We start from the raw sequence: 12,124 nt of genomic DNA, 5'->3' as shown, positions 1-12,124 counted from the left end.
GGATGAAACATTGTATTTGTACCTGGCTGTATCGAGGTAGCGGTAAGTGGTGTGCTGGTTCGAGAAGAGCAAGGCACGCAATTCCATGTCTATTATATAAGTCGGACCCTGGGAGATGCCGAAACCAGGCATCTGCACCTAGAAAAGTTAGCTCTTGAATTAATAAGTGCATCTCGAAAGTTAAAGCCTTATTTCCAATGCCATCATATTTGTGTTTTAACAACATATCCTCTCCGAAGCATATTGCATAAGCCCGAACTGTCAGGTCGTCTGGCCAAATGGGAATTCAAACTCGGGGGGGTACAATATCGAATACCAACCCCGAACGGCTATCAAGTCCCAAATTCTGGCGGATTTTGTGGCCGACTTCACACCTGCCCTCATGCCCGAGGTAGAGAAAGAACTTCTCCTAAAAAAGAGCACATCTTCAGGGGTATGGACCTTGTTCACCGACGGCGCCTCGAACGTGAAAGGGTCCGGACTCGGTGTAGTCCTGAAGCCACCTACGGGCGGCATGATTAGGCAATATATAAAAACTACGAAATTGACTAACAACGAAGCCAAGTATGAGCCTATGATTGTAGGTCTGGAATTGGCCAAAGGCCTAGGAGCAGAAGTCATCGAAGCAAAATGTGATTCCCTTCTGGTAGTAAATCAGGTAAATGGGAGCTTTGAGGTTTGAGAAGACAGGATGCAAAGATACCTAGACAAAATTCAAGTCGCACTGCACCACTTCAAAGAATGGACCCTGGTCCACATACCTCGAGAGCAGAATAGCGAGGCCGATGCCCTCGCAAACCTGGGGTCATCTATTGAGGAAGATGACTTACTTCCTGGGGCTGTTGTTCAGCTATTCAAATCAGTGATCGAGGAAGGCCACGCCGAGATCAACTCTACCAGCCTGACATGGGATTTGAGAAACAAATACATCGATTATTTTAAAAGTGGGAAGCTACCTGCAGACCCAAAGAAGTCGAGGGCTCTGCGAACCAAAGCAGCCCGATTCTCACTCTACGAAAACGGAACTCTGTACAGGAGAACCTTTGATGGGCCCCTAGCAATATGTTTGGGGACCGGGGACACAGATTACGTGCTCCAAGAAATCCACGAGGGCACCTATGAAATCACTCCGGTGCCGATTCCCTAGTCCGAAAGGTGATCAGAGCAGGTTACTATTGGGACAGCATGGAGAAAAACACCAAAGAATTCATCCGAAAATGCGACAAATGCAAGAGATTCGCACCAATGATTCACCAACCCGGTGAACAGCTACATTCAGTCTTGTCACCATGGTCGTTCATGAAGTGGGGAATGGACATCGTCAGACCCCTACCGACGACGCCAGGTAAGGCTAGATTTATTCTATATATGACTGACTATTTCTCAAAATGGGTGGAAGCAGGCCTTTGAGAAGATAAGAGAAAAAGAAGTCATTAACTTTATCTAGGACCACATCATGTGCCGGTTCGGAATTCCTTCCGAGATAACATGTGATAACAAAAAACAGTTCATCGGAAGCAAAGTAACACAGTTCCTCGAGGACCACAAAATTAAAAGAATCCTGTCAACACCCTACCACCCATGCGCAAACGGCCAGGCCGAGTCCACAAACAAGACCATCAATCAAAACTTGAAGAAGAAGTTAGAAAGTGCAAAGGGAAAATGGAGAAAAATATTACCCGAAGTACTATGGGCATATCGAACAACTCCAAAATAAAGCACATGAGAAATGCCTTTCTCTCTGGTATATGGCGCCGAGGCTTTGATACCGGTCGAGGTCGGAGAACCAAGCGCCAGGGTCCGACACGCCACTGAAGCTCAAACAACGAATCCATGACTGCGGCTCTCGAGCTATTGGATGAAAAGCGAGAAGCTTCGCTGGTCCGAATGGCCGCCCAAAAACAAAGGATCTAAAGATACTATAACAGGAGAACAAATCTCCGACAATTCGGAGTCGGGGACTTGGTCCTGAGGAAAGTCACCCTGAACACTCGAAAACCTAATGAAGGAAAGCTAGGCCAGAACTGGGAAGGACCGTACCTCGTCCCCGGAGAGATCGGCAAAGGATCCTACAAGCTCGGTACCATGGAAGGCGAACAGCTTCCAAGCAATTGGAACATATCAATGCTCAAACGTTACTACTGCTAAGGTGTCCGAAGGAAGATGCCGAAACACCCCCGGGATCGAAGACCTTGGCTTTTTAAAGCATGTGTTGCACTTTTTTCCTTCGATCGGATTTTGTCCCAAGAAGGGTTTTACCGGCAAGGTTTTTAACGAGGCAACATCTATATGCTACCTAAGGAAAATTTCACATGTATTCAAGGCTTCTCTTCGATCAACCTCGAACACTGGGGGGCATCCCCCCCCCCCCCCGAAGGTCACCTTCTCGAAGAAGCTGATATGAGCCAAAAAAGGTCTCGGTAGGAAAATGATCTGTCCGTCCAAACGGTCAAATGAACCGTGTCCGCGTAGAATAATTGAGCCCTTGACAACAAAAAATGTATACTTGTACCAAGTAATCGAAGAATATTTTCTCCTCCATCAAAACGCTTTACGCTTCAAAGAAGTATGCTACTTTTACAAGAAACGGCTTCAGAGCCAGAAATATTTCCCGAATACTCGGGGACTAACGCCAAAAAGTCGATTCCATATGACCTCCGGGTCGGAAACCTCAAACTCGTAAGCCCTCAATGAGGAAGCATCAAGTTTACAAAGAATGGCTCCAGAGCCAAAGAAATTTCGACATCACGGGGACTGTCGTCGATTATCACCCCATCAAACTATCAGAAACTCAAGGCCGTAAGACCCCAAGCGGGCAACTTTCCGAAATCCCTCCAGTGGCAATACTAGAAAATGTAAGACCTCCACGAGGCATTATCAACAAAATAAGACCTTTATAAGGCAACACCAAAACTGTAAGACCTCGAGCAAGGCGTGAATTATACTTGTACCAAGTAACCAAATCTGTAAGACCTCAAGCAAGGCATGAACCATACTTGTACCAAGTAGATTATCTATAAGACCTCAAGTAAGGCATGATAAAGTTTGTAAGACCTTACAAAAGGCACAACCCCGATCTTAAAGTTAAGGCTATATATCCAAACTTATAAGACCCCTAAAAGGCCATATCCTTGATATAGACGCTGAAACTACTTCACTCGGGGACTAAAAGGCTCCAGCCAAACGCAAGTGACTCCGGTCACAAGGCTCCGGCCAAACTCACGCAACTCGGGGACGCCCCACCGTCGCTATAAAATCACAGGCCTTCAATTTCTTCAAAAAAACTTCGAAAAGAATCGGTTAATCAGGTTACCCTCGACTTAAGAACTTCGATCATATCAGCTCCAAACTATAGGCTTAGAAATCACTCAGCCAACGAGGGAAACCTCCTGAGGTGCCCATCTATCGCCGCACAACGGCTCACAATCGAGGTTCTTATCGAACCGTCGAAGAGTCGGGCGAACATAAAAACTTCAAAAATCTTTAACGAGGGAAAAATAAAGCCTACACTAAGAGGTCGTACCGACCCAATGTGTAAGAGCCACTGCCGCTAGCCCATAACAAAGGTCATACTGACCAATGCGTAAGAGCAACTGTCGCCAGCCTATAATAAAGGTTGTACCGACCTAACGTGCAAGAGCCTAAGAGCCAGCTTAAATTTTGAGAACTTAAGGGTCAATGAGCTCGAGTTGAAATCCAACTCGAAGACTGAGCCCGAAACAGTTAACTAAATAGCCTAAGGGCAAATGCATAAGAGCCACTGCTGTCAGCCTATATAAGAGGTCATACCGACATAATGCGTAAGAGCCGTTGACGCCACCTTAAATTAAAAGGTCGTACCGACCCAAGTGTAAGAGCTATTGTCTCCAGCCTAAAACAGCCTCAGGGCTGATTAGAAGTCACATCCACCCAACAGCCGGCCCAAAAAATCTCAAGACCGGTTCCTAGGCCTAAAGGTCGCTAAACTCGAGTTGAGAACCCGACTCGGGGACTGGGCCCCGAACGATCGACCTTTGACCATTACGAATCACTCAGCAATAGCAAAAACCCAAGGGTCTAACCCGAGGTCCAAAATCTCAGACCAATTGTCAAAAAAAACACCGCAGATTATTCCTAAAAGGCAGAAGAAACACGAGAAGTGATGAAAAACGAAAGGCCTTCTATATATATATATATATATATACACACGTTTACAAGGCCTATAAAGCCCTTACAAGGGAGAGATCAAATAAAACCCTAATCTACCATCGGGTCTATGCCTTCGACGGCTCCCTCGGAGGTTATGTCCCAACGGTTCCGGCCACGGTCCTAGGGTCTTCGACTGCCTCTTTTCCTGGGGGGATTCCGCCTTCATTCTCGTCATCTCCTGAGCCACTGCTCGACATACCTCCAGAAGCAAGCAGGGCAGCAGCTTTCTTCTTTAGGATCTTCACCGTCTCGAGCTCGGCAGATAGATTAATGCCCTCCCCCTCCCCGCATGTATATCCTCGAGAGTCTGTCTCCGAGATTCTAACCGAGCATGTTCCACGGCTCGAGTCAATTTCAGTTCGGACCCCTCGGGCACTCTCCTGGCTTGAGCAACAACATCCTCTTTGTGCAAGGATATGAGCGCCTCGGCTTCAGCTTTGATCCTCCAGAGCGCAGCAACTAACTCAGTATGAAGACCTTTATACTTACTACCCTCCACCCTCGCATCATGAAGTTGATGCCCGACTAAGGCCATCTTCCCTTGGAGGGTATCCCTCTCGGAAGCTATCTCACTCACGTGTCATTTGAGTTCGAGAATTTTAGAGTTTCTGGCTTGGAGCTTCTCCCTCATTAGGGCATCTCTCTTCTCAAACTGCGCAAATCAGATCAAAAGTGTCAAAACGCTGAGATCTGGTATACATCCAGACAGACGCAAATGAAAACTACGTAACCTGCTCAGCGAGATGAGTCTTCTCACACTTGTAGTGAGTCACCTCAGCTTAAAACCGGGCGAAGGTCTGATTATAGAGCGCCCTGGCCTGAAACCATGAAAGAGGCAATTTAGAAAGATGAAGATCAGGATGACAAGTAGAATTTACAAAAATTACCTGCTCATAGAGCCTATCCATCTCAATGAAAATGAGTGGGCCATCGAGCTTAGGGATTTTCTCGGGCATAACTAAAGGCCTTTCAAACGCATCTTTATCTCCGATGGGCACCCCCACATCGGAAGGTTCTTTATTTTGGGCATCCTGTGTTTCCTTAGGAGGTAAAGTCGGTCCCGGAGGAGAATCGTCCACATCAATAACACCGACGGGATCAATCGGGGTCGTCTCTTGTCTCTGAAGAGCTTCAGAACTGGTTTCCTTCGGACCACCTACCGAATGCGCCTCAGCTCGAGGAATATTTTGGCCGTCAACCGGCTCAGGGACATTACCCAATACATCCTCGAAGGCCTCTTCAGCTCGAGGTTGGACAACGACAGCACCAAGTTCCGACTTGGAAGCCACTGTCTCTACGGTATAAGGGGCGATCTGGTTTTCCCCTCCCTCAGATGCTATCAAGGAATCATCTTTCTTCTCACTTTCAAATCGGGGACTCCCCTCTACTCCTAGAGTTAAGGCTGCTGAATCAGCCTCAGGTTCTTCCACTTTGGACTTCTTGGATTTCGAAGGCTTAGTCGACGATTCCCTTCGTCTTTTCTTCTCTTCGTCGGGTCTCGAGGTATCCGCTTCACCAAGCTGTGCCTCCCTCATCAGGAGGACCTCCCCCAGACCAGCACAAATGCAAAATATAAACACAAGGAGTGAGGACGCTATCAGCAGCAGCTCTGTTAAGAAATACAATAACAGCAGAAGTAAAGGCTCACCGTGGTCCTTGGCTTCCCATCAAGCCCGGGACAGATTGCGCCACACGCGCTCAACGTATGGGAAAATCGAATCTAGCTGGTTGACCTAGCCTGAGAGGTCCTTGACCGCATTAGGGTACACGGTGACGGCTGCATCAGCGGGAGAAGTCATTTTGTTGGAAGATGTACCCAACGAGAAGCAAGAAAATATTCAATTAGCATATCTACTTACGTTCATGTTCCACTTTTCGGGGAACGACATCCTCTCTGCTGGAATCACGTCTGAAGTCCTAACTCGGACAAAACGGCTCATCCACCCTTCGTTCCTAACCTTGTCGGTGCAAGAAAAAAGGGCTCTCGAGGCCCGACAGTGGAGCTTTAACAGGCCCCCACGGAAGAGTCGGGGGCTATACATTCTGATCAGGTGGTCGAGAGTGAAGGACATCTCCTTAATCATGTTCGCATTATATCTGGTCATGTAAACAATGCGCCAGAATGAAGGATGAATCTGGCTGAGGGTTACTCAATACCGTTCACAGAAATCAAGGATCACGGGGTCAATTAGAGGCGAGGATGGCTCCACCGGGCCAAGGGTAAACGGGTAAGTATACATACTCAGGAAGCCAGCCTTATATGTCATTATGTCCTTCTCCCGAGAAGGAATTTCCACAAGCACCGTGTCCCCCTAGCGGCAGTTGGCCTTTACCCTTTCTACGTCTGCTATTGAACTAACATATTGGGACACGGGTTCGCATCGTCCCGGCTTCGAAGAAGGTTTTTCGGCCTTAAAATCGGAGGTCGTTTCAAAATCCCCTGGAATGCATTCCCTGATGCGAGGGGGCATTGTTGCTTTACCCTTAGACGAGCGCGAGGAATAAGAAGGCATATCTTCCTAAGGAACAGAGGTGCAAGTTTTCGCCATTCTTGTTAAAAGGTTTCAAAGGAGAAATGAAGAATGCATTTCAGAAGAGCACACAAGTGAGAGGTAGGAAGAACTCTTTTGAGGGCTTGGTGGTGCAGTGGAAAATAAGGAGCGAAAGAATAAGTATTTATAGAGGTCTAACACGTGCATTTGAGCAGGCCAAAAGACAGCCAACCGTTGTAATTAATTCGAAGGCTTTTAAGGTCTGTGTGGACGCGACCTTTAGACACTTCATTTTTTCATGTCAATCGCCTGATAGGGCGTGACTACCATCGTAATGGAAGTATCGAAGGGGCAGGAATTCGAGATCGTTTCTTATCGTTTTACTCCAAGAAACGCGGGGACTATCTGTATACAGGTGAAATCGGAAAGCCCGATTCCACGGTCATTATGTCTTCTCCATAGCTTCGCCTCGAAAGGCCTCGAAGGCCCGGGGGCACAGTTCGAGGTTTCGACCTCGAAGGGTTCTTTATAACTCATCTCGGGGCAGCACAAGTCGACGATTATCATGAATAAACGGGAAGTTCCCTAGGCACGTGGTCCAAACTGGCAACACCTACAACAAACAGTATCAGTCTGTACCAGACTGCTAAGTAGCTGTACCAGCTACATTTCTTTTTAATAAATGCACATGTACTATGATGGGATCCCCTCCTCCTATACAAAGGGGACCTTTAAAATATTTTACAAACACGATATGACAATATACTACACACAATATTGAATACAAGAACATTCTCTACTCTCCAACTTAAACATATTCTCCCTTGATTCTATTATTTACATTTATTGCTTACATTTATTGTGTTATATTAATTGTTCTTCATTTATTGCTCATTATTGATCATAAAGATCCTTTATCAAAGCTGTCAAAGTTGTTAGTCCTTTACCAGCTGTCCATAATTTAGTATCGAGCTGGACCTCGAGACCCCGTATAACCAGGCTCGAGGCCCCGATTCTCAGCCACTCCGTTTGCTTGAACATACAGTTTTTGAGTTCTTATCTTATTTTCTAGTCTCACACTTAGCATCTATTGCCTAACAACTAGCATAAAAACATACCACAAAATCAAATCTAATTGTTATTACCATTTTCAAGGTAAACAAACACGATGGAACAACTTCAATTTAATGTACATAAGAAACATAAGAGGCTAAACCGGTCAAATTTCCACATATAAGGTTGTGCACACGTTCGTCACCTCGTGTACACGCCTTTCACTTAATTCAAATAGTGCAAACAAATCAATCCCTATGGGGTAGTTCCACCATATAAAGTTAGGGAAGATACTTACCTCGAAAGCCCTCAATCAATACTCAAAAATAGATTTTCCTTTACAATTCACCTCCGCTCGGCCCAGATCTAACCAAAATTTACTTAATAATATCAAATAATACAAGAGAAATTAATTCAACTAAGTAAACTATGATCTTTGCACAATTCCTCAAAAGTGAACAAAAGTCAACGGTCAAAACCTAGATCCAAGGGTAGATTCCGATTACCCATAATCCTACGAGTCTACATATGTTTTTTGTTTCAAAATCCGAGTTCGACTTTGAAAAGCAAAATTTTCATTTTTCAAAACATAGACAAAATTCCCCAGAATTTCACTTTGATTCACAATATTTGATATTAAATCTCATATATAATCATGTAAAAATAGTTGAAAATTTATCAAAATCACTTACCCAATGATTGTAGATGAAAATACCTCCTCAAAATTGCCTCCTACCCAGTTTAGGGTTCAAAGATATTAAAATGAGGTTAAAATGCTGACTTCCTACCCTTATGTTCAGGCACAGGTGTCGCAAATGATTTGCGAACCCCGCAAATGCGAAGAATGATCACAAAAGAGACAATCCTCACACCCCTCCTAATGTCGCAAATACGACGCTATCATCGCAAATGTGAAGGTTGAACATATTGCAAAAGTGACCTAGTGATTGCAGCGATCACTGCCTAGCCCATACCCCTTCGCAAAAGCGAACAAAATGTTCGCAAATGCGAAACCAACAGACCATAGCCATTATCGCAAATGTGATCCCTTCCTTATATTTGCGAGTATCGCAAATGCGACCCATATCTCGCAGATGTGAGGGCTGAAGCACCTGTGCAAAACCAGCAGAACTTAAACTATATCAAACACTATGAAATGCGTCGGAAACTCACCCGGGCCCTCAGGGCTCCAAAGCAAACATCAACACAAGTCTAAAAATATATCACAAACTCGCTCGCGCGATCAATTCATCAAAATAACATCCGAAACCATGAATCGGACCTCCAAAACACATGAAATTTATATGAAACTCAAGAACTTCTAAAAATACAACCGTGATCCAAATCCTATCAAATCAACTCGGAATGATGCCAAACTTTGTAAACAAGTTACAAATAATGTACCCGACTTATTTCAAGTCCCAAAATCAAAATCTGAATCTGATAGTTATGAAGTCAACCTGCGCTCAAACTAATAAAAATTCTAAGCCTTTAAATGGCCAACTTTTAGCAAAATAAACCAAATTAACCTAAGGACCTCCGAATTCAATTCAGGGCATAAGCCTAAGTCCAAAATTACGGTACAAACCTACCAAAGTCATCAATACACCATTCCGGAGTTATTTTCACAAAATTCAAACCTTGATCAATATTTCCAACTTAATCTTCTAAAATGAGAATAACTTAACCAAATAAATCCTGAAACATCCGAAAATTGAAATCGACGGTGCACGCAAGTCATATTACATAATATGAACCCACTCAAGTCCTCGAACTACTAAATAGAATGATAAAGCTTAAAACGATCGGTCGGGTCGTTACAAAAAGGTTGTCACGATGGCTATTGGGTGACATTGAAAATAAAGCCTAAGCTTTCGAGAGGCAACTTAGAGAGCTAAGGCTAGTTTTTTGAGTATCGGGTCTCCGTTGCTGATAATATTTTACTAACATAATATACAAGAAATTGCGTACCTTCTTCTTCTCGTGCCAAAACAGCACTTACCACTACTTTCGAGACCGCTGGATAAATTAGCAGTTGCTCGCCTTCCCCCGCTATTGGGTTTGTTGTTTTTGTTGTTGTTGTTGTTGTTGTTGTTGTTGTTGTTGTTGTGCCAAAGTTTCTCATGAAAGAAGTTTTTTCTTCATCCTCCGTGTTCATCTTGATCTAATTGTACCAGGAGTAAGCATCAAGTAAATGCATTAGCTCGTGCTCGATTGTAGCATCAATCATTTGATCAATGTACGCCAACGGGAATGAGTCTTTGGAGCAAGCCTTATTTAGATCCTTATAGTCCACACACATCCTAAATTTATTATTCTTTTTAGGTACTACAACTATGTTGGCTAACCATTCTGGGTACTTTACCTCTTGAATCGAACCATTGTTAACTAGTCGGGTTACCTCTTCCTTAACAAACTTGTTCCTGACCTCTACTATCGGGCATATTTTTGCCTTACCGGTGGAAATTTTTGATTCAGACATAGTTGGTGGACCGCTACCACCAATGGGATACCTATCATATTCAAGTGCGACCATGTAAAGCAGTTAATGTTAGATTTTAGAAAATTTATAAACTCTAACCTGAATCGAGATTTAACCCCCTTCCCAAATGAAACTTTCTTTCCAAAAACTCCTCAAACAAAGCCACCTGCTTGAGCTCTTCCGGGGTCGACTTGGTCGCATCCGTCTTCTCTGGTACCTGAAAAGACCTCTGTCGATGCCCCCTTTTTCCTCGCGGAATCGGGTTCAGGACATTCGGGAAGACAACTCTTATCCCGTTTGGGAATTGAGTTTTTGGAGTTTGGAGAGTCGCCACCTAATGATTATAGTGCATTAGGACACTTTTAGAAGAATTAAAGATGCAGACCAGAGTTTTGGGTAAGGGCTTGAAATTATCTCGAGGGGAAGGTGTTAGGCACCCCTCAAGATCCACTAGTGTGGTTCCCGGCCATGCTACAATTGTGACTTTAAGTGCAAATGCGAATAAACTAACAAGTATAACAGGAAGCACAAAAAGGTTAAAAGAAGTGCTAAAATTCAGAAAGGGAGCAGTTTAGTTGTAAAAGAAATGTTCAAGTAGAGGGAAGAAGTCAAGAAATTAGTGCAAGCAAACCAAAAATCATGTGAGAAACAGAAGTTGAAAGTGCAGCCGCTTTTAAAGTTCTAAAAAAATTGTTAAAACTAATAAAAGGAGAGGGGAGTCCTAGATTTATACATTACATGGATCATTCGCACAACACTGGTACCCAATTGTACACATAGTGTTATCGTGTAATCATCATCTCCATGTCTACCCTTCCCACCCCCGTTAAGGTATTAAAGCGCGGAACAGTATCGTTTACTTATCGCATGCTACTACCCGTCCCAATCCTATCAGTCCCGGGGAATTAGGACTTCTAATCCTAAAAGGAAAGAAAGGGATGGAGGCCTTTGTGGAGTTTAAAGGATAAAATTCTAGCTTGACATTCAAAACAAGTATCAAATAAAGGGAAGAATAAACAAGAAAATAAGGCTCAAATAAACCCCAGAAATCAAATAATCATATAGTTTACCATGCCTTGACAAATACTGATTTGGTCTTAGATTAAGATTAAGCAGTGAGCGGACTGGTTCAACACATATATTTGGACAAAAAGTCTGCATTAGGCGACTCGGATACAGTTGTCAGAGATTAAGGGACTGAATTAGTTGCGAGTTGATTTAAGAAAGTACTGATTTTAGAAAATGATCATGCAGAAGAGTCTTGAAGAAAAAAGGTATGCTGCAGGCGTTTAGAAACTAGTTCAAAAGGGAAAACAAACTGCCTAATTGTGGTTAAACACAAAAAAAAAATTGAAAATTCCAGAAGGGACAGAGTTATCTAAAGAAAGGAGTGAGTTGCGGAACTAATTTAAAACGACGAGTTCAAAAGACAGGATTTGAGTTGGAAAACACGTTTAGGCAGAATATTAGAAAGAAAGAGTTTCAGAAAAGATATGCCAGTTAAAGAAATAGATTTTAGGGAAAAGTATACACTGATTTGAAACAAGTTTTATTAGAGACTACGTTTTGGAAAACATGTACTGACTTAGGCGTATAAGAAATGGCTAATCAATTGCTACTGCTGTTAGACAGGCTAAGCGAGTTTGGTTCAAAAGAAGCTCCTATGGACATGATATCTACAAGTTATTGATTACCGAACTTGTTAATAAATTTGTGGACGGATGCTTGTTTATTAAACCTAAAGTTTGCCTAATGTCATGCGTATGCACATCCTATAGGCATGACACCTATAAATTTGCAGAAAATTAACTCCTATAGGCAGGATTTCTATATGCATAATTGCAGAAAGTGAGTGTTAAGTCCTATAGACATGCTTTCTATGTGATTAAAACGGTCCTATAGGCAGGAT

The sequence above is a fragment of the Nicotiana attenuata genome, chromosome 2, assembly GCF_001879085.1.
Source record: "Nicotiana attenuata strain UT chromosome 2, NIATTr2, whole genome shotgun sequence".
NCBI lineage: Eukaryota > Viridiplantae > Streptophyta > Magnoliopsida > Solanales > Solanaceae > Nicotiana > Nicotiana attenuata.
Note: the sequence above shows the minus strand (reverse complement) of the source record.